The sequence below is a fragment of the Orcinus orca genome, chromosome 10, assembly GCF_937001465.1.
Source record: "Orcinus orca chromosome 10, mOrcOrc1.1, whole genome shotgun sequence".
Lineage (NCBI taxonomy): Eukaryota > Metazoa > Chordata > Mammalia > Artiodactyla > Delphinidae > Orcinus > Orcinus orca.
In genome coordinates this window covers 7,494,232-7,518,054 of record NC_064568.1, presented here as the reverse complement: position 1 = coordinate 7,518,054, position 23,823 = coordinate 7,494,232, and the positions used below count along the sequence as shown (strand labels likewise).

General features: G+C 38.2%; 1 protein-coding gene across 15 annotated transcripts in view; it reads left to right on the top strand.

Annotated features, from left to right (window-relative positions):
• Positions 1–23,823, top strand: part of SETD5 (SET domain containing 5) — a 90,480-nt gene that overhangs the window by 7,050 nt on the left and 59,607 nt on the right. The window contains exon 2 of one of the 15 annotated variants that reach the window (XM_033437244.2): positions 12,249–12,354. The exons of 13 other annotated variants lie outside the window; for them this stretch is intronic. The gene's annotated coding sequence lies outside the window, so the exon portion shown is untranslated. Of the gene's footprint in view, positions 1–12,248; positions 12,355–13,169; positions 13,191–23,823 lie in introns of those variants that run through there. One more of the 15 variants, XM_033437245.2, reaches the window with a different exon arrangement.

The window sequence follows — 23,823 nt, the reverse complement described above, 5'->3', positions numbered from 1 at the left end:
TATTAAACTAGCTTTAAAGTTTTCCCTTCTATCCAGACTGGAGGAGATGATAAAGGAAACTGGAGTGCTAATTTTTACTTATGGGTTCAGAGCTTGTGGCTGTTAGCAAAGAAGAGATGTTTTAACTTAATAGAATAGCTAAAAAACTGCCTTTAATGCACATTATAATAGTAAACAAACGACCAAGTTTTGTGTCTTTTCCCTCAGTAAAAGAAATGTTACATACTTAACATTATATTTTTATGTGCAGTGGTCTTGGCAGTAAAGATATATTTTGACCTGAAAAGGGAAATTTGAGTGACTAATCATCTCTGCCATTAGTTAGAAGTTTTTTTCATTAACATGAAATTTAGTGGGCTGTATTTTATATTATTATGGAAATTAAGGGTAGTCATTTCTTCTCTTTAAAATTCATTCACACGGATTATTTCCATAGATTTGTGGGAGTAAAATAGAAGCCATCTAGTTCAAACCCTGGCCTCCATTCCAGACAGTTTTCTTTACGAGTCCTAAGACCCACATTGCTAGCACTAGGGTAAACATCCTTTACGCATGTGCTTGTGCATGTACACACACTCGGGCGCACACACACCACTTCCCAAATAATTAGAAATCTCTTCATCGTGGTTCCTAGTACTCCTATTACCCTAAAAAGTTCCTGGCAAGAGTGAGGAGGGCGCACATTTTGATCCCAAAGGTTTTGATAACTGCTTTGGCTCCCCAGACAGCTAATCTCATTTTCAGTAAGACGTAGTCAGCAGTAGGCTAGAATGAAGGTGAAACGCAGCACTACCTACCTCATCTTGCCTGTGCAGCTGCTCCACCTTATTTCCTGCTATTATCATCCTGCAGTGCCTCTCCCCAGCAAGAAGGAAAATAGGACAAAGGGGGAAAATTGGATGGGCTATTAGGATTTTTATTATGATTCGATTGTTTATATATACTTAAAGACAAAGCTGATTTGTCCTATTCTTAAAAATCAGTAGTGAAAGAGGTTTTATAACTTCAGTACCTTGCATTCTCTTTCTTGATAAGCCATTTCAGTTCTTAGCCTTACAGGAAAAAAAACTGTTTTTAAGCATACTTATTTTTCATTGGTTGGTCACACAATCATTATTACCACCAGATGCCACCGTATTATTAGCTTGAAAAAAGAGAGAATCTCTTCTGTAGATAGTATTTGCAATTTGAATTGGGAATTACTAATTAGTGTAACTCAGATTTATGACAAAAGTAAGGTTAAAAATTAAACCTTGATGAATATTTACCCCTTTACCTTAGTGGAGGTGAAATTGTTTGAATATAGATTTTTCAGACTTCTTTCTTCAAGCTGCATAATTTATATTTTTCAAGCCTTGTTTTTCCCACACCACCTCCCCAAACAAGAAATTTTATTTTTATTATTTTCTGATGCTGAAATTTCCTCCTCCCCACTCATGAAATGTGAAGACTCAGATAAAATCCAGTAATCTAATAAGGCATGTGCACTGCTGGATATAGTAAGAGGATAATTTCATAATTCTTAGAAGTTATGATCTGGTTAGGATGTTCCAGTATAGTGTTAGCATATTTAGTAATGTTGACTTGTTAATTTTAATGTATATCCAGATGGATGTCATTGTTTTACATTTGCACCCATTGTTTGTCATTTTGTTTAAGGTTGTTTCTTTTCTTTTTTTGTCCCCCTGTCTCCATGGTTTTTTATTCCTGTCCTGTTATGATCTTTGGCCTGTGTTGAAAAATCTATTTCCTTCCACCAACCTCTGTGCATGCCACAACACATACAGTTTGTACTCTCTCACAGCTCTGCGAAGGAGGATGATCTGCAGTTAATAATCAACTGTTTGGGCATTCTTGGCATCCAAGGAAGGTTTTATTTATGAGGAATGACCTGGAAGGACCTGTTGGCAATTACTCTGCCTTTATGTTACATTTTCCTTTATTAACGTAGGCTGTTGAGAGTTGACTTATTTTAAAAGAGAAACCAGACAGGAATGGAAGAGCCACAGTCAGATAGTTATTTGAAAAATAAATGTTTAATATGTTAGCATTTGGGATAGAGTGTAGAGGACACTTTTTTAAAAAAACTGTATTTTAGTTCTAAAGACAAAAGAGTTTAATCTCTTAAAGTAAAACAAGGAGAAAGACTTTTGAGGGACTGTGATTGATTGCATGCCACATGTAGCATTAGATTGTTGTGTGAATACATAAATTTTTATATTCTTGATTTCTGTGGTGCAGACTGCTACAACCATGCAAGTTAAGTGTCTTTATGCCCACAGCCTGGAAAATATATGGTGAAATGACTTTAAGAAAACAAAAATAACAAAGAACAGGCTTGAGGAAATTGCAGAAGCAAGTCCAAATTTTTGAAGTCCGTTTTAAATTATTTGCATTCTTACTAGAGAAATTTAGTTTTATTTATGGCAATTAGAACTTTAATGTCATAGCTTAGTAATAGAAAAGAATAAAGGTAGGTTGACAGGGTATCAATCCACATTTTAGTATGAGGCTAAATTGTACCAAATTGTTGCATACTTTCATATTTAGGCTACTTTTATTGAAAAGGTTTACCCAATACTTTAAAACCTATGAAATGGCATAAAATATTCACAGTTTAACAGGTACTCATCTCTTGGTGACATGTTATATAAGCAATACTAAAACCAGATATTTGCTAAAAATTAAAAAATTTGAAAATTATATTAACATGTATGGAGCTCTGCAGTTACTGTAGCCATACCACTTTAGAACAAGTAGGTAATAATAATGCCAACCCCAAGGCCCTTTGGAGCTTGGGCTGGCTGACCTGATCAAAATGTTTTTGCTTACTCTTGCTTTACCCCTAGGCTGTTAAGATTTGAAGTATTGCTAGGAATAAGGTGTCTGTTCATAAATTGAGTAGGAGTCTGACTAAGTCATGTGTGGAGGCCCATGGGAAGACGTGTATTTTTAGAAAAGCAAGGCTCTGGGTAAGTGTAACTTTCCTCTCATAGTTTATCATGCACAGTTGGTATGAAAAGAAATGGCTGGAGGTTTGCAGAATACACTGAGCAACGAGAAGAGAAGTAGGCATATCCCACTTTATGATATAACTGTGCCAGGCAAGAAAGATGAAAAGTAATTTTTTGTGTGTGAAGAATACCTTAGCTTTTCTGAACTCTATTACATTAGGAATATGTTTCTATGGAAAATGGTTACCCAAAGGATTGAGTTGAATATCTTCTGTGAAAATGATTTTTAATCTTTTGTGGATAGAGTGACCATACGTCTTGGTTTACCTGGGAGAGTCCTGTTTTGTGTTTAGCAGGTAGTTAGTGATAGCACCCCTTTCAGTCTCAAAAATGTCCCAATTTGGGCCGTAAATTACATGCTCACCCTAATTATAGAGGGTTGTGGAACTTTTCATCACTCCACAGCAATGCAGTTTTCTTTTATAGAGCTCTTCTGATTGTCCTCTCGGCTAGGATTTTTCTGTTGGCCTCTCTGAACCCCCATTTCCACGTGGACAGTTTAGAATGCCTTTTTCTTTTCCTTTCAGTTTGTGGTGAGGGAGGGGATAGGTACAGATTTAATTTTTTATGATGAAAAATTCCAAATACAACAAAATAGAGGGAATGTAGAAAAATGGACTCCCTTTGGATTTTACTGAAACCATTCCATTTGGTCAAGATAAGGTCCATACGTTCGTTGCACTTGGTGGATTAGTTTGTGTCTTTCTAATTTATAGCTTCTCTCTTCTCTTTTTCTCATGTAATACACTGACTAATGAAATTTATCATTGTGTTGAGTTCTTACTCTTGGATTTTGGAAAGTGTGTCTCTATGGTGTCATTTAACATATTCTCCTATTAGATGACCCCCCCATATTTTATGTAAATTAGTGATTAGATCCATTTCAAGTATACTTTATAAAAGTAGTGGATACTTCCCTTAAGACTTACATAATGTCTGCTTGTCTTTGTGATGTTAGGCAGCTGTTGAAGGCCCCAGAGGGTTTCTGTTTTTGTAGTTTCTATTGAGATTTACCATATTAGAAATTAAAACTGATAATATTTTTAAATATTTATTAACCAATTTTAGAATAGCAATAACAAATCCTGCTGACATAAGTAACATGACTGTTATGAAAAATAACTTTCCAGTTTTTTTAATGGTATTGTTTAACATTTTTGTAAGTCTCTTTAGTGATAGAAGGTAGCTGCTTTCTCATAGTTACTTCTGCGTTTAATTTGTTGTGATAAGTTGTTTTGGTTAAAGACTGAAGAAAATCTGGCCTAACACAGATGCGTAGTTAAAAAGGGAAAGCCTTCACTTATTCCCCGAAAGAATCTCAAGACCTTCAGGAGTTCTCAGACCACAGTTTGAGAAGAACAGGCTTAGATCCTTATTTCCTTTATGGTTGTGGAATGGTGATATCACTACTTCATTTAATTTCTGTAATACTCCCCCTCATTAATTATATGGTACCCTAAGATACAGTTTGAATACAAAAAGCAAGATCAGTACTTGGTTTCTTTTTCCCCCCTCTTACTAATTTTCAAAATAATGGGTTGGTAACTTAGCAACGTCTAGAGGTGAACAATAAAGTGTTGTTATTATTGTGTACTTAAGGTTTTAAACCTGTTTGATATGTTTCAGTCCCTTGGAGTTACTAGTTTTGACATTCAAATGGTCCCACATTTGGCTGTTGGCTTCTGAGTCATTTTTATTTATTCTCAGTCGTTTCCTGGCTTGTTTTGATTGATTCCTTGCTTTCTAGTATGACAAGATGTTCTAGGATCATTTTGTGTATTTCCCGCCCCAAACCTGGAATTACTCATTTCTGCAAAACTCTGATTTCTTTTAGTGGGAAATGGTACTTAGAGACCATGGTCTGGGTGTTAGGAGTGTTTAGTGCTCTTGGGTTGGACCTTGTTTCTAGACCTTTTCAGTGAACAGAACTAAAAAATGGTTTCTCTCCTTTCCTCTTTTTCTCTTTCCTTTTTTTGTTTTAAAATATCAGTTGTTGGTGTTTGATAACTTCTATTTTGAATTTAGTGCTTCATGATATTTTCATAAGCCTAATCTTTTCCTCATGCCTCAAATCCCAGTTTCCACTAATAACCAATGTAATTACTTTGCTTTGTCCCACGATACACACACAACAGTTTTAGAATGGCAGAACAATATGATTACTGGAAAGTGAGTTTGTTTTGTTTGTCTTTGCCCTGAGCATATATTCCTCCAAGGATATACAGTCAAATTACAGTGGTTTTTCCATTCTGTTATCTTCCTGTCCCTGTATGTAAGACTTACGAATACAGGTTCATATGAATACTATTTAAAGTGATATTTTGTCGTGGTGCTTCTGTTGTAACACAAAAGCATATAAGTTAGTTTATTTACTAAAACTTATCTGCTTCTAGATTTTTCAGTAACTGATAACTTTTAGGCCATGGAAAAGGACATAGACTTTTCTGTTCTTCTAGGGTCCCGAATTTCTTGACTTAATATAAACAGTTCAAGATAAGAAACTTCCTTTCTCCAGTAAAAATTCTCTCTCTTGAGTTGTTAGATCATTTTCCATTTGTCCCTGATGATTTCAGATACTTGACCTTGACTACCACATGGGACACTGGAAGTACTTGTAGTACAAAGGTCATCAATTAACATTTTTTCGATGATTCACCCTTAGACCTGAAATTTAGATATTATCTTAGAAAGGATGTCATCTAATTTTTAGCTTTGTCATTTAAAAGTCAAATTATTTGATTTTATAAGTTTTAAATTAAAAATCAAATTGTTGAAAATCTTAAACCTGTTAAATATTAAATCTGTCTTATCCTTTCTAATTATAATACCTAAAAAGAAAAAAGTTACAGCATCATTTCAGCAATCTTATGTCACATTCTAATATATTTATTTTGTATGCTAAAAAATATTAAATCAAGATATGCCAAATGGTGAAGTGATAGTGGTTAAAGGTGTGAGGGTTCTGAAATTGGATAGACCTTGGGTCAGGTTCTAGTTTGGGGGTTTCCTTGCTCTGGCCTTGGACAAGTTTCTCAGCTTAGTGAGTGTAAGTCTTTGGCTACATAGGGATAGTGCCTTTCTCATGAAGTTGTGGGCGTTACATGAGCTGATGCATGCAAAGTGATTGAGGACACAGTGGCTTTTAGAAAAGAAGCATTCTCCAGATGTTAGCTTTTATTTTGGAATTCGTTATTGTTATGAATATTTGATCAATTCTCTAAACTCTGTCTGCATCTTAGGATAAGTAATGCTTACATGCTGTAAATATAGCATCTGATTTTCACAACTTCACTTGGTTATATGAAAAGAACCAGCTGTTAACAGAGGAATAATTGGTGTCTAGCTAAAATTTGAGACTTCTGACTTTACAAAGGTACCAGTGCTTGCTATATAAATATAATTACATTAAATATCTTAATAGAGAAGGGAGTTTTGGGTGTGGTTTTTTTTTTCTTTTTTTTTTTGGTTTTGGCTACATTGGGTCTTCGTTGCTGTGCGCGGGCTTTCTCTAGTTGTGGTGAGCGAGGGCTACTCTTTGTTGCAGTGCGTGACTTCTCGTTGTGGTGGCTTCTCTTGATGTGGAGCACGGGCTCTAGGCGCATGGGCTTCAGTAGTTGCAGCACACCGGCTCAGTAGTTGTGGCACGTGGGCTTAGTTGCTCTGCATCATGTGGGATCTTCCTGGACCAGGGATCAAACCCTTGTCCCCTGAATTGGCAGGCGGATTCTCAACCACTGTGCCGCCAGGGAAGTCCAGAGAAGGGAGCTTTAAGGAAACAAAACTTATTTTCAGGATCCAAGGTCCTTTTCAGACATCATTAGAAGTGGCTCTAGGGCTTCTACTGACCAGAGTGAAAGGAATTTTTTAACTCTGGAATTCTAAGATATATCAGCCTTTTAAGAGCCTTCAGGTAAAGCTATGTAAGTCCAGGTTGCTCATCAGGTCAGGTGTTTTTGTTTTGTGTTTTGTTTTGTTTTTAAGCTTTATTGAGGTATAATTGAGAAGCAAAATTGTGATATATTTATAGCATACAGCATGATTGTTTGATATACACATATGTTGTGAAAGGATTCCAGCAATTAAGTTAATTAACATTCATCCATCACATGTTTACCTTTTTGTGTGTGAGGGAACCTATAAATTCTAATCTCTCAGCACGTTTCAGTTTTCCAATATGTGTTATACATTAGATCCTCAGAACTTAGACACCCTTTTCACTGAAAGTTTATACGCTTTTACTAACCTCTTCCCATTTCTCTTACACTCCGACTCCTGGCAACCACCATTCTACAGTCTTTTTCTATGGGTTTTTGCTTTGTTTGTTTTTTACCAATTCCTGTATAAGTGGTGATACCGTGCAACATATGTCTTTCTCTGTCTGACTTCTCTTAGCATAACACCCCCCAGGTTCATCCATGTTGTCACAAATGGTAGGATTCCCTTCTTTTTTATGAATAATGTTCTATTGTAGGTAGGTAAACAGCTAGATAGATAGGTAGATATCACATTTTCTTAATCCATGCATCCTTCAGCAGACACTTAAGTTGTTTACATAACTTAGCTATTGTAAATAATGCTGTAGTGAACATGGGAGTACAGATAGCTCTTCAAGATGTGATTTTGTTTCCTTTGGATATATACCCAGAAATGAGATTGCTAGATCAAATGGTAGTTCTACTTTTAATTTCTTGAAGACCTCCAGACTGTTTCCCATAGTGGCTGCACTGATTTACATTCCCACCAACAGTGCACAAGGGTTCCCTTTCTTCCACATCTTCATCAGTATTTGTTATCTCTTGTCTTTTTGATAATAGTCATCCTGACAGGTGTGAGGTGATGTCTTATTGTGGTTTTGATTTGCATTTCCCTGATGATTGGTGGTGTTGACCTTTTCAAGGATCCGTTGGGCATTTTTATGTCTTCTTTGGGAAAATATCTATTCAGGTCCTTCGCCCTTTTTTTAATTGGGTTTTTTTTTTGTTCTTTTCCTTTTTTGGCTATTGAGTTGTATGTGTTCCTTAAATGTTTTTGACGTTAACCCTTCATCAGCTCTGTGGTTTGCAGATAATTTCTCCCATTCCATATTATGTTTTCTTTTCGTTGATGGTTTCTTTTGCTCTGCAGAAACTTTTAGTTTGTTGTAGTCTCACTTGTTTATTTTTGCTTTGGTTGTCCTGGCGTTTGGTGTTAAATCAAAAAAAAATCATTGGCAATAAAGAAGATGTGATACATATATACAATGGAATGTTACTCAGCCATAAAAAGGAACAAAATAATACCATTTGCAGTGACGTGGATGGACCTAGAGATTGTCATACAGAGTGAAGCAAGTCAGAAAGAGAAAGACAAATATCATATAATATCGCTTATATGTGGAATCTAGAAAAATAATTCAGATGAACTTACTTGCAAAGCATTAGTAGAGTCACAGAAGTAGAAAACAAACTATGGTTACCAAGGGGGGAGGGGTGGTATGAATTGGGAGATTGGGATTGACATATATACATTACTATATATAAAACAGATGACTAATGAGAATCTACTGTATAGCACAGGGAACTCAGTGCTCTCTGGTGACCTAAACGGGAAGGAAATCTAAAAAAAAGAGTGGTTATGTGTATATGTATAACTGATTCACTTTGTTGTACACCAGAAACCAACACAACATTGTACAGCAACTGTACTCTAATAAAAATTAATTTTTAAGAAAATAATTAGCGGGAGTTCCCTGGTGGCGCAGTGGTTAAGAATCCGCCTGCCAGTGCAGGGGACACGGGTTTGAGCCCTGGTCCGGGAAGATCCCACATGCTGCAGAGCAACTAAGCCCGTGCGCCACAATTACTGAGGCTGTGCTCTTAGCCCGCAAGCCACAACTACTGAGCCTGCGTGCCACAACTACTGAAGCCCACACGCATAGAGCCCTGCTCCGCAACAAGAGAAGCCACTGCAGTAAGAAGCCCATGCACCGCAATGAAGAGTAGCTTCTGCTTGCCAAAACTAGGGAAAGCCTGCACGCGGCAACGAAGACCCAATGCAGCCCTAAGTATATTTAAAAAAAGAAATCATTGGCAACATCAGTGTCAAGGACCTTATCTCCTATGTTTTCTTCTAGGAGTTGCTTGGTTTCAGGTCTCACATTCATGTCTTTTTAATAGATTTCGAGTTGATTTTTCTGTGTGATATAAGATAGGCGTCCAGTTGCATTCTTTTGCATGTGGATATTCAGTTTTCCTGGCACCATTTATGGTAAAGAGAGATTATCCTTTCCCCATTGTGTATTCTTTTTTATATATATGAATGAAATTTTAATTACATTATATTTTAATTATACGCAAATAAAAAAAGCCACTTTTAGTTTCTTGTACAACCTCCATTATTTACAGAAAATGTCAGAGGAAACACTAAAATGCTATTGTATAAATTTACATTTTAAAATTCAATTCAGATTTACAACAAACTGATTTATATAAAGAGTTAAATTTTTAAGAAAAATTACTCCATCAGAATTATCAGCTGTAGAAGTACTGTGATTTATATTTTGAAATAATTTATCAGAAATTTATCCCACCCCATCCCTTTCCCCTTTGATAACCATAAGTTTGTTTTCTATGTCTGTTTCTGTTTTGTAAATGAGTTCTTTTGTGTTATTTTTTAGATTCCACATATAAGTGATACCATACAATTTTGTCTTTGTGTGGCTTCACTTAGTATGATAATCTCTAGGTCCATCCTTTTTCTGCAAAGGGCAGTATTTCATTCTCTTTTTATGGCTGAGTAATACTTCATTGTGTGTATGTACCACATCTTCTTTATCCATTTATCTGTTTATGGACACTTAGGTTGCTTACAGTGCTGTCATGGCCTATAAAATACTCTTAACAGCTCTAGTAACAGAAAGATGCTTCTCAAAATTAAAGAATATCCAAAGAAGTCCTAATTCATAGCTTTTGCTGAATTTCTCCCCATTGTATATTCTTTTTTTTTTTTTTTTTTAATTTCATTTATTTATTTATTTTTGGCTGTGCTGGGTCTTTTCTGTGCGTGGGCTTTCTCTAGTTGTGGCGAGCGGGGGCCACTCTTCATCGCGGTGCGCAGGCCTTTCACTGTCGCGGCCTCTCTTGTTGCGGAGCGCAGGTTCAGTAGTTGTGGCTCACGGGCCTAGTTGCTCCGCGGCATGTGGGATCCTCCCAGAGCAGGGCTCGAACCCGTGTCCCCTGTACTAGCAGGCAGATTCTCAACCACTGCGCCACCAGGGAAGCCCCCATTGTATATTCTTGATACCTTTGTTGAAAATTAGTTTACCGTATATGCATGGGTTTATTTCTGGGCTCTTCAGCCTGTTCCATTGATATATGTGTCTGTTTTTATGACAACACCATACTGAGTTTTTGTAATATAGTTTGAAATCAGGAAATATGATGCTTCAGATTTGTTTTTCCTTCTCAAGATTGCTTTGGCTATTCAGCGAAAATGCCATTGGAATTTTGATAGGGATTGCTTTGAATCTGTAGATCACTTCGGATAGTATGGACATTTTAGCAGTATTCTTCCAGTTGATGAGCTCGAGCTGTCTTTCCATTCGTTTGTGTCTTTGATTTGTTTCATCAGTGTTTTACAGTTTTCAGTGCACAGATCTTTCACTTGGTTGGATTTATTCCTAATTATTTTATGCTTTTTGATGTTGTTGTAAATAGGATTGTTTTCTTAATTTCTCATTCCTGTAGTTTGTTGTTAGTGATTTTTTTATATATTGATTTTATATCCTGTCGCTTTGCTGAATTTGTTTTTTGTTGTTGTTGTTTTGGGGTTTTGTTGCTGTGTTGGGTCTTCGTTGCTGCGCATGGGCTTTCTGTAGTTGCAGCGAGCAGGGGCTACTCTTTATTGCAGCGCGTTGGCCTCTAACTGCAGTGGCTTCTCATTGCGGAGTACGGGCTGTAGACTCATGGGCTTCAGTGGTTGCAGCGTGCGGGCTTCAGTAGTTGTGGCGCGTGGGCTCAGTAGTGGCAGACGGGCTTAGTTGCTCCACGGCATGTGGGATCTTCCTGGACCAGGGATCAAACCCATGTCCCCTGCAGTGGCAAGCGGATTCTTAAGCACTGCACCACCAGGGAATTCCTTGAATTTGTTTATTCTAAACATTTTGGGGGGAATTTTTAGGGTTTGCTAGTTATAATACCATGGCATCTGCAGACAGAGATGATTTTATTTCTGATTTGGATGCCTTTTCTTTTTTTTCTTTCTTTCCTTTTTCTTGTCTAATTGCTCTGGTTAGTACTTCCACTACTGTTTTGAATAATAGTGGTAAGAGTGGAAATCTTTATCTTGTTCCTGATCTTAAAAGCTTTCAACTTTTCACCATTGAGTATGATGTTAGCTGTGGGTTGTCATATATGGCCTTTATTATGTTGAGGTACACTCCATCTGTACCCAATTCATTGAGAGTTTTTATCATGAAAGGATGGTGGAATTTGTAAAATGCTTTTTCTGCATCTATTGAGATGATCATATGGTTTTTAATGTGTATAACATTGATTGATTTGGGTAGTTGAACCATCCTTGCATCCCAGGAATAAAACCCATTTGATCATGGTATATGATCCTTTCAATGTACTGTTGAATTGAGTTTGCTAATATTTTGTTGAGGATTTTTGCATGTATGTTAATCAGGGTTATTGACCTGTAGTTTTCTTATCTTGTAGTATTAATATCTGGCTTTGATATCAGGGTAAAATGAGTTTTGAAGTGTTCCCTCTTTAATTTTTTTGGAAGGTTTTTGTTTGTTTGTTTTAGTACTTTGGGATTAGAGTGAGATTGAGGAGTGCTAAAGTGAATTCAGATTGGATGACAATCCTTTAGATATAGGAATGGGAGTTCTAGGAAAGGACAAAATGGTGGTTTGAGTTATCTTCCCCCCAAAAGGGGAGGGGGCTAAATTGGGAGATTGGGATTGACATACACACACTACTATGTATAAAATAGATAATTAATAAGGACCTACTGTATGTAGCACAGGGAACTCTACTCAATACTCTGTAATAACCTGTATGGGAAAAGAATCTTAAAAAGTGGATATATGTAAATATATGTATAACTGATTCACTTTGCTGTACAGCAGAGATTAATACAACATTGTAAATCAACTATATTCCAATGAAAATTTTAAAAATAAAGTTATCTTCCCTCCAAAACAAAACAGGAACTGAAATGCACGCTTTTTTTTTTTTTTTTTTAAAGAATCTGTCTTTTAGAGATACATGCTGAAATATTTATGGACGAAATGATATGTTCCTGGTGTTTGCTTTAGAATGGAGGAGAGGTAAAAGATGGAACAAGATTGACTGTGAGTTGGTAATTGTTGAAAGATGTTACATAAATGGAGTTTCTTCTAAAAGTTTACTTTTATTACTTGTTTGAAATGTTTCACAATAAAACATTTTAAAGGATAAAATAAAGGTGTCTATCAAATTGGCTGTTTTGAGTCTTGTTAAAGCAGATAGTAACATACTCAGATGTTTCAGTCTTTCCCCATTGGTGCTACTTGCTTTCTGAGCCCAGTTCCTTTTGTGACTGTCACATGATACTTCCAGTCAATGGAAAAACAGAGTGGCTACGCAGATATGACTTTGTAGTAAAAGGAAACTAATATTTTTTAGAAGTCTGTATAGAATTCTGGAGAGCCTTCCTGAGAGGAATTGGACAGGATTGAGGAAGCAAGTGGCTAAATTAACAGTATATTCAGTATATATTAGATTTCATTTTATGAGCTGGTTGAATTTCTGAAAAAGTATCTTATAAATACCACATCAATGCCAAACAGTTCAGATTTCTCTAAGAAAATTAATAGGGTATTTGACTAAGAGTGCAGATTATTCTGTGACTGTTAGCAAGTTTTAACGTTAGTAGACTTGGCAAGTTATTAACAAAACTCAAACTGTAGGTTCCTTTCTTCCGCTAAATACTATTGCCTTGGAAGCAGGAAAGTGGTTCCTATTTGCCTTTTGACCTCTACTTACTTCTGTAATATTGTAACCCTGCATACCAAAAGTAGGTACCTGCAGTGTGCTAAGTATCTTGCTAAGTTCTCAATGTTATGTTACTTAATTCTCAAAGTAGTGCTATAGGAGTGGCTTACAGATGAACAAACTGAATCAGAGTGATCGCACAACTAGTAATAAGGTGAGTCAACCCTGTATGATTCCAGGATCTTTTCATTATACTGTATTATGTTATTTAAAGAAGACTCCACCAACATAATCTGCACTTTCCTCTCCTCCTGACTTTGGATGTTGCCATCCATCTGTAGTTTTTCCCCTTTTTCCTCTAGGATTCTTTGCCTCAAATTGGATAGCGGTCCTGGATCTGGATAAAGAGAGGAAATTGATGAGGTTTTATTGGACTTTGTCCCCTACTGGACATATTGTAAATTCTGACTTCGAGGGTATTTACCATTCAGTCAGTTACCGGCTTCCATTATTCCAGACTGCCTGCGTTTCAGGAATGGGTGTAGATCAGAGGCCTAGGAATCCCTAGAATTTTTCCCTGAGTTTTGTCTCTACATTTTTCTGAGGTAATGTTTCATAATCTTCTTAAGATTATCACAGAAATCTGTGTTTACTCTTCAAAAAGGTTAAGAACTATAGGCATCCTATGATTTGGTTCCTAAGAGAGCAGCTTGACTCAGTTGATTTCTTCTTCAGCCTGAAGAGGTGCCCCCCTTTGACCTATTGGGCCAAGCAGCAAACCACCACAGAGTCCACCCGTGAACGTACTTGTTTTCTTATAAAGAAATAATCTGTGAATTCTTGTAGTTTTGAAATTTTAAATAATTTTGCTACTAGAAATCAAAACCTACTTGTATCAAATTGGCACAGATGCACACTCAGTTGTGCTTGATAAATCAATTTTTTCCCAAAGAAAATACCTTTAAAAAAGGAAGTAAAGGACTTCCCTGGTGGCGCAGTGGTTAAGAATCCACCTGCCAATGCAGGGGACACGGGTTCAATCCCTGGTCCGGGAAGATCCCACCTGCCATGGAGCAACTAAGCCCGTGAGCCACAACTACTGAGTCTGCACTCTAGAGCCCATGAGCCACAACTACTGAGCTTGCGCACCTAGGGCTGGTGCTCCACAACTAGAGAAAGCCCGCACACAGCAACGAAGACCCAGTGCAGCCCAAAATTAAAAATTAAAGAAAAAAAAAAAAGGAAGTAAAAAAGGGAGGCATTAATAATAGGTCTAGAAGTCTGCTAAGACTTCTAAAAGGAATTTGAATTTTTGTAGAATAAGGAATGGTATCAAGCTGCTCCCAAACATTTATCTTTAAAACTTATTTTGGCTTGTAAATAAGGATTTTGTTTGAACTGTAATAGACTGATAGCCAAATAAACATTTGTTGTAGGTCCCCCTCAAAGAAAATTTTAGGCCAATATTGTTTCCTTTGAACAGTACACTAATGTAGAGTTGGTAGGAATTTAATGAGTATGTATGCTCAAATAATAGCTAAGAGGTGTTAAGTTAGAAATCTGCTAGAAAAACTGTAACAAGGTAGTTATACCCCGGATTTTTTTTTTTTTTTTTTTTGCGGGACTTGGGCCTCTCACCGCCGCGGCCTCTCCCGCTGCGGAGCACAGGCTCCGGATGCGCAGGCTCAGCGGCCATGGCTCACGGGCCCAGCCGCTCCGCAGCATGCGGGATCCTCCCGGACCGGGGCACTAACCCGCGTCCCCCGCATCGGCAGGCGGACCCTCAACCACTGCGCCACCAGGGAAGCGCCACCAGGGAAGCGCCCCCAGATAAATTTTTAATATAAATACCAAGGCAAATGGAGAGCCTGCGTCGTGGGCTTCCTTCTTGCTTTCATGTACAGATGGGGGAAGAGTTGGAGTTTAAAACATGAAACACAAACTTAAGTCTTAGTGGATTCTTAAGAAATCCAAAGTTCATTGAAGAGCCATGGGTCATGTAATTTTTTTCACAATTCAGGGTTGAATGTAAAGACATCTTTGCTTTAACAGGGGGCTTTATGGTGGTTTGGCCCAAGAGGTCAAAGAAAGGCACCTTCTTAGGCAGGGATTTTGTTTGTTTCCCTTTTTTTTGTCACTTTTAGTAAGTATCATCTGATACATTTATCAGAGTATAAATTGTTTAGTCCTGTCGTGGCTAAATGTTAATAGATAATGGTCCTTAAGGGCATAAATGAAAGGCTCTTGTGCAGAAATATTGTCAGTTCTCCATAATTATTATTATTATTTTTATTTTTTTTTTTTGCGGTACGCGGGCCTCTCACTGTTGTGGCGGAGCACAGGCTCCGGGCGCGCAGGCTCAGCAGCCATGGCTCACGGGCCCAGCCGCTCCGCGGAATGTGGGATCTTCCTGGACTGGGGCACGAACCCGTGTCCCCTGCATTGGCAGGTGGACTCTCAACCACTGCGTCACCAGGGAAGCCCCATAGTTATTATTCTTGGGCACTGGTGCTTTGTGGGCCAGGAGCCCCAATTGCAAAGGATCTAATGTGTTGACAAATGCAGGGTTTTTTGTTTTTGTTTTTTGTTTGTTTGTTTTTTTACTGTACTTTCCTAGTCAGCAGATAATCTTCTTTGCCCTTTTTTTGAGGCTAAAATTCTGAGAGATCAAGGTGTCGGCAGGGGTGGTTTCTCCTGAGGCCTCTCTCCTTGGCTTGCAGATGGTCAGTCTCTTGCCTCTTCGTATGGTCCTTCCTCTGTGTGTGCATGTCCCTGGTGTGTTTTGTGTGTCCAGATTTTCTCTTGTAAGGACACCAGTTATGTTGGATTAGGGCCCACCTTAATGGTCTTATTTTTTTAATTTTTTTTTTGAGGTTTAATTGACATTAGTTTCAGGTGTACAACATAATGATTTCATAATGATTTGTATATGTTGTGAAATGATCACCATAATAAGTCTAGCTAACATCCCTCACCTTAGTTACAACTTTTTTTTCTTGTGATGAGAACTTTTAAGATCTACTCTCTTAGCAACTTTCAAATGTGCAATACAGTATTAACTAGTCACCATGCTACAGATTATACCCCCATGATTTATTTATTTTACAACTGGAAGTTTCTACCTTTGACCCCCTATAGCCATTTCTTCCACCCCCCAAAATTTTTGCAGTTTTAAAAGCTATCCTCATACCCAAAAAGATTGGGAACCACTGCTCTGAAGTTATTAGTGGTGGTCTACAAGAGATTTGTCAAAATCTAGGGCATAGGCTTTTTTATTTTTTTTAAGTCTTAGTTTTTATACTGGTTACCAGGCACTGGAAAAGGAAATACCATATTCAAAAACAGTAATGTTGAGCATTTAGAAATATTTTACTTAGGAAAAAATAAGTTTATACATAGAAAATGTTTTAACAAAAAAGAAAAATAGAAGCTAAATCCTAAGATGCTTTATGTTTTACTCCACTTTGTTCAGTGGTAGAATTGTGGGCTTTGCTTAGGGTCAGACTCTGACAGGACAGGAAAAGCAACAGAGATGATTGAAAGAGACAATAAAATAACTGGGAAATTTTAACGTAGTATATGGTTGTGATTATATTTTGCATGAGAATTTGGAGCAACTTTACTGTACCAGTTGTATTCATTAAAAAGTACTGTTTTGTCCGTGTCCTGGGGCTAGTTTATTGTTAAGTATTAATTAATGAATGAGAATTTTGGCCCAAATACAGCTGAAGGGTTTACTGAAACTGAATTATGAGGGTTTTTATTTTTATTGGCTACGCCACGCAGCTTGTGGGATCTAAGTTCCCCAACCAGGGATTGAACCCAAGCCCTCAGCAGTGAAAACGCAGAGCCCTAACCACTGGACCGCCAGGGAATTCTCTGTATCAAGGTTTTTAAATTATTTTCATATTAAGATCTCCAGAGAATAATTTTACAATCCATAAGTTAAATATTTTTGATGTTTTTCATGATGAGAACTCTTACAAGTTTCTGCATCTCATAACAAATTACTAGCTAGTTGGTCCAGAGATGTTCATCCTCTTGGACTTCTAGGGAAATGATGTACTTACCATTCCAAAGATTTCATTTTACCCAGTAAGCTACTATATGAGTAAATGTAGGCTAGTTTTTGGCTTAGGTAAAACAATGTACATCAGTGTTTCTTTGAGTTGATCATTGTCTTACATCACTGTTACTTTTTAAATTACAAATTATCCTGAGTTTAGTTTTATTGTTATCAGTATAGCTTATGGAGGGTAGTTTGGTAATAGAATGTGTTGGTATATATTTGCATTGGCATTGATTTGGGCCTATTTTCCACTAACTGGATCTTAAGATATCTTTGCTTTGTGGTTTATATAGGTATCAGCTATATATATTCCCAAATGTTTCTGTTCTGTGACACTCACTATTATTAGTGAGTTATTTTTTGGCTGGAAAGTATGCTTCCATTGAGTATGTGAGCTTTTTTAACCCTAAGTTAGTCATCAGCCTAAGGTTCTAGTACTCTTAAGAAACTGCTCATTAAAAAGAACAGCTGGCTAGCACCTCAGATATGATCCATTGCTAGTGTGATGTTACAGTCCTTATCTTTTCTTTTTTTTGACTCAAAACCAATTTTTTTTTCTTTTCTAACATCTTTATTGGAGTATAATTGCTTTACAATGGTGTGTTAGTTTCTGCTTTATAACAGAGTGAATCAGCTGTACATATACATATATCCCCATATCTCTTCCCTCTTGCATCTCCCTCCCTCCCACCCTCCCTATCCCACCCCTCTAGGTGGTCACAGTCCTCTATAATGCATTGGTTTATCACACTTAACTGCTTCCAGGTGTTTCTTCTGTGTTTTATCCATTTTTACTTATTGACACATAGCATATACAAATAAGAATGCTATGTCAGAGATGTGGGTCGTGTGTATGCTTGTACTTAACTCTGCTATAAGGAAAAATTTGCATTCCCAAGAACACAAGAAATTTTGTTATCAACAAACTCAGATAAAAAAATTGCTTACTGGGACTTCCCTGGCAGTCCAGTGGTTAAGACTTTGCCTTCCAATGCAGTGGGTGCAGGTTTGATCCCTGGTGGGGGAGCTAAGATCCCACATTCCTCAGGGCCAGAAAACCAAAACAGAAGCAATATTGTAACAAACTCAATAAAGACTTTAAAAATGGTCCATATCAGGGCTTCCCTGGGGGCTCAGTGGTTAAGAATCCACCTGCCGATGCAGGGGACATGGGTTCAAGCCCTGGTCTGGGAAGATCCCACATACCGCGGAGCAACTAGGCCCTTGCCCCACAACTACTGAGCTTGTGTGTCTGGAGCTTGTGCTCCGCAACGAGAGACCGCGGCAGTGAGAGGTCCGCGCATCGCAATGAAGAGTGGCCCCTGCTCGCCTCAACTAGAGAAAGCCCACACACAGAAATGAAGATCCAACACAGTCAAAAATAAATAAATAAATAAAAATTAAAAATATAATAATAATTGCTTACTGGGACTTCCCTGGCAGTCCAGTGGTTAAGACTTTGCCTTCCAATGCAGGGGGTGCGGGTTTCATCCCTGGTGGGGGAGCTAAGATCCCACATGCCTCAGGGCCAGAAAACCAAAACAGAAGCAATATTTTAACACACTCAATAAAGACTTTAAAAATGGTCCAGGGCTGGGCTTCCCTGGTGGTGCAGTGGTTGAGAATCTGCCTGCCAGTGCAGGGGACACGGGTTAGAGCCCTGGTCTGGGAAGATCCCACATGCCGCGGAGTAACTAGGCCCGTGAGCCACAACTACTGAGCCTGCGCGTCTGGAGCCTGTGCTCCGCAAGAAGAGAGGCCCGCGCACCGCGTTGAGGAGTGGGCCCCACTCGCCACAACTAGAGAAACCCTGCGCCCAGAAACAAAGACCCAACACAGCCAAAAATAAATAAATTTTTTTTTTTAAAAAAAATGGTCCAGGGCTTTGCTGGTGGTGCAGTGGTTGAGAGTCCACCTGCTGATGCAGGGGACACGGGTTCGTGCCCTGGTCTGGGAAGATCCCACATGCTGCAGAGCAGCTAGGCCCGTGAGCCATGGCTGCTGAGCCTGCCCGTCCGGAGCCTATGCTCCACAACGGGAGAGGCCACAACAGTGAGATGCCCATGTACCGCAAAAAAAAAAAAAAGGTCCATATCAGGGCTTCCGTGGGGGCTCAGTGGTTAAGAATCCGCCTGCCAATGCAGGGGACATGGGTTCAATTCCTGGTCCAGGAAGATCCCACGTGCCACGGAGCAACTAAGCCCGTGCGCCACAACTACTGAGCCTGTGCTCTAGAGCCCACGAGCCACAACTACTACAGCCCGTGCACCTAGAGCCCGTGCTCCGCAACAAGAGAAGCCACTGCAATGAGAAGCCCACGCACCGCAACGAAGAGTAGCCCCCGCTCGCCATGACTAGAGAAAACCCGCCCGCAGCCATAAATACGTAAATAAATAAATAGATAAATAAATGAATCTATTAAAAAATTGTCCATATCAAATTTAAAAATTGCTTACAGTATTTGTTTTTTGGGGTTTTTTTTTTTGGCTACACGGCTTGTGGGATCCTAGTTCCCCAACCAGGGATCAAATTTGTGTCTCCTGCAGTGGAAGAGTGGAGTCCTAACCACTGGACCACCAGGGAATTCCCAGTAGTTTTTTTTTCTTAAAAGAAAAAGATTGACATTTTTAATAGTTATGTGTGTATAACTGTAAAGCCTAAACATTACTCAGCAAATCAATTGATGAATTACGTTACGTTTTTATCCATTTTCACTTTTGCCTTGGAATGATGGTCTTTCTTTCCCTGTCACTGCCACCTGTCATTATAAGCCAACCACTCTCGCCATATTTATAATAAACAAGGGATAACTTTATTCAGCAAATGTAATATGTACAACTGATATTTCTGGGATTTGCTTTAAAATAATCATGTAGAAGAGGAAAGATTATAGATAAAATAAGATTGGCTATGAGTTGGTTGTTGATTAAAACTCGGTAGTCTGTGAGTTCATTACAGGGTTTTCTCTGGTTTTGTATTTGTTTGAAATTTTTCATGATAAAGTTTTTTTAAGATGCAAAAAAATAGCATATCAGACAAGATAAGTAGTGTGAACAAAATTTTGAAGGAAAAGAAACAGATGAATAGCTAATTAACAAAGGTGGTTTTCCATTCAGGCAAAGGAGTTTGAACTAACCCAGTAGGTATTAGGTAGCCATTATAGGTTTCTAATAGTAGAATGATAATGGTCATAGTTATTTAGCGTCATGGGAGAATGAAGAGTAGATTGAAGGGTTGAGAACTCAGGAGAGCAGTTCACTGCAACCTTGAAATCATAAGGAGGTGAGTAGTGTTGGTGAATGGATGGATAAAAGACAATCTGTGAAATATTCAGAGGAGAAAGAATACCTCTGCATCTACACTGTCAGTCAGGTGCTAGTGCCAGCTCAGTGAAAAGGAGAGGTTTTTTGCCTCATTGACCCAGGACTTAGATTTGAACCATGTCTGGTGTCATAGTGGAGTATATACCAAATGATTTGTAGCTACGTTACAAATTGAGTCAATATTTTGGCACTCTGTCTTTTAGTAAGTCAATATTGACAAGCTTCTTGTAGTTTCAAACTTTTTTCTCTTTCTGAAGGTAATTAAAAATGGAAGGCATCATATATACTACTGAGGCAGAACTGCTAGAACAGAGTTTTGATAGCTTATTTGAAACTGAAGAGCTCAAATCAACAGATGCCAGCTAGATGGCTAGCATTTGTTTTTTCATTACTGGGAAAAGAAATTTAGAGCTTGGCACTGCATTCTATTAAATGAATTTAAAGTTATGTCATGGGACAACCATAAGAAAATACTTCCGTTGTGTAATGGTGCCTTATCTAGGTTTTACTTTGAAGATCCCATCCCAAGTTTAGTGAAAAAGCAACTGAGATTTCCTACTTAGTATAAAAGAATTTTAGAGGACATCCAGTACATCCAGTCAGTAGTCTTAAAAGTGTATCACAGAAATGTTGAGAATTTGCAATTAACTTTCATTTTAGGGTTTTCTTGTAGGCTGTAGAGAGTCTTCTAAGGAAGAAACTCTATGAGGAATGTTAGAATTGAAATTATTTTGAACCTTACGGGAAAATGTAGCCTTCCCACTATGTTTGTAGCAGTGTAAAATGGCTTTAACTTTCTGGAGGGTGGTTCGGCATCACTACTAAATGTGCTCATGCCCTTCTAGCAGTTCCACTTCTAAGAATGTGTCCTAAGGAATTGTTTATACACATGTATAAAGAAAGGCATATGTACATGTACATGTCCATTCAGTGCAGCATTGTGTATATTATGGAAAATTAGCAACAATCTAAACATTCTCATGCAGAGAATTGATTTAAATTATAGTGCATCCATAGGATAGAATACAGTGCTGTCTTTTTTTTGTTTGGCTGCATTGGGTCGTCGTTGCGGTGCACGGGCTTCTCATTGCGGTGGCTTGTTTTGCGGAGCATGGGCTGTAGGCGCACGGGCTTCAGTAGTTGTGGTGTGTGGGCGCAGTAGTTGTGGCTTGCAGGCTCAGTAGTTGTGACACACGGACTTAGTTGCTCCATGGCGGTTGGGATCTTCCCAGACCAGGGCTTGAACCCCTGTCCCCTGCATTGGCAGGCAGATTCTTAACCACTACATCACCAGGGAAGCCCCAGTGCTGTTGTTTAAGAGGAAGAAATAAATTTTGTACATGTGCATATAGAAAGATGTCCGAAACTTACTACTAAATGAGCAAAGCTGATTAAAGAAAAGTAGGGTTCTCACTTTCATCTTTGGGGAACTTTGGGAAGTGGAATTATGTGAGAATTTCACTTCTACTTTTTATGCGTTTGTAATGTTTGTATATTTTTATAAGCATTTATTATTTCTCAATAAGTCAATAAAGATACAGCTATTGGTCAGGAGAGGATCCCCGTTGTGCATATCAGAATTATTAAGCTTTAAATTCCTTTACTGCTAGATACTTAGCCACCTGGTCTGTCAAATAATCACAGAACACATACAGTCAGCTTCTGTTTGTCTGTGTTTTGAAGGTTCTTGCTGCCCATTGTTCTTTATTCTTCTTCATTCTTAATAGAATTTTTCATGAGACCAATCAGTGAAAAGTTTTGTCTAAACAGTTTAAGAGATTTATAAAAGAATCTGTTTCTGTACCCCTCTGTGTCATTGCTAAAAGATGGAGTGGTTTGGGGTTTTCTTTCTTTGGGGGTAGGGTGTTGTTTTCACTTCAGGATGACTCATTAATTGTAGAGACACACTTCAGGATTTTCTTTTCCCTTCATGGTTGTGAAGATGCAATACTTTGGCACACAGGCAAACAGAAAGAGTTTTTGCAAAGTGCCTACCCTCTTCTACTTGGATAAGAGAAACTTTATTATTTTGGGGGGAGCGGGGGCTGCGTTGGGTCTTTGTTGCTGCATGCGGGCTTTCTCTAGTTGCAGCGAGTGGGAACTACTCTTCATTGTGGTGCATGGGCTTCTCATTGTGGCTCCTCTTGTTGCGGAGCACGGGCTCTAGGTGCGTGGGCTTCAGTAGTTGTGGCTCGCAGGCTCAGTAGTTGTGGCTCGCAGGCTCTAGAGCACAGGCTCAGTAGTTGTGGTGCATGGGCTTAGTTGCTCTGCGGCATGTGGGATCTTCCCAGAGGAGGGATCGAACCTGTGTTCCCTGCGTTGGCAGGCGGATTCTTAACCACTGTGCCACCGGGGAAGTCCCAAGAGAAACATTTTTAAATAAAACTTAAGATCGTTTTTATACGTAGTAGAGTTACATGAGTAGTTACTCACTTCATGATTGTTGAATGAACGAATGAAGAAAACCCTGACAAATCTAGGTAATATAAATCCCAAGAGAGCCAGGAATGTTAATCTGGACTTGTTTGTATAACGTAGTACCAACAATAATTGGTGCTTAATTTTTTAAAATTTTCTTTTAGGGAATTCCCTGGTGGACTCTTGGTTAGGACTCTGCGCTCTCACTGTGGAGGGCCGAGGTTCAATCCCTGGTTGGGGAACTAAGATCCCACAAGCTGCTCAGCAGCCAAAAAAAATATATTTTTTTCTTTTAATTCAAATATTGCTATCTAAAGTTAGTAGTGATTACTTTAATAAGTAGAACCTATCCATTAAAATGCTAATTTTCTTCTTAACTCCACTACTGTGTGTGTGACTTCTTATAAGTTAACACTTTTATAGCTCTGTTTCTTCATCTATAGAATAATGAATCCGACTCTGAACTTGAAACTCTAAATTTCTTATCAACTGGAGAAATTTTGCCTAAACTACTGAAAATATAAAGATATCAATTCCTTATAAATATGTATGTCTCACTTTGTCTGGAGTAAGTAAACATGGTTCCCATTCAGGGTTTGAAAATGAAAAAAGTATGGATTTAGAGGAGGCAGACACAGAGGTAGGAGAGGTTCTTTTCCGATCTAGTATGGAACATGGCTCTAAAGCATGACCAGAGGCTTCAAACACAGTAGGACAAAACCTTTAGAAAGTCTTTAGAATATAGCTCTTTAAAGAGGTAAATCGAAGTTCATTGAGGGTATCATCTTTATTTGACACTTAGAAACCTAAAATTTTCCTAACTGATTATTGTTAAGGGCAGAAAGAGTCTGTGCATCCTTGGTTAGTTTAGCAGTAAATATCTGTTTATCATTGTTAAATGAGTTGTAAATAAAATATTTCTTTTTCTTCACTGTCATCTTAAAATAATTTAAGATTTAGTTTCGTTATTTATAGAGTGTACTCTTATCCTGTTACTCACCCCCCTTCCTTCCAAGCACAATGAAGTATGTCTTCGC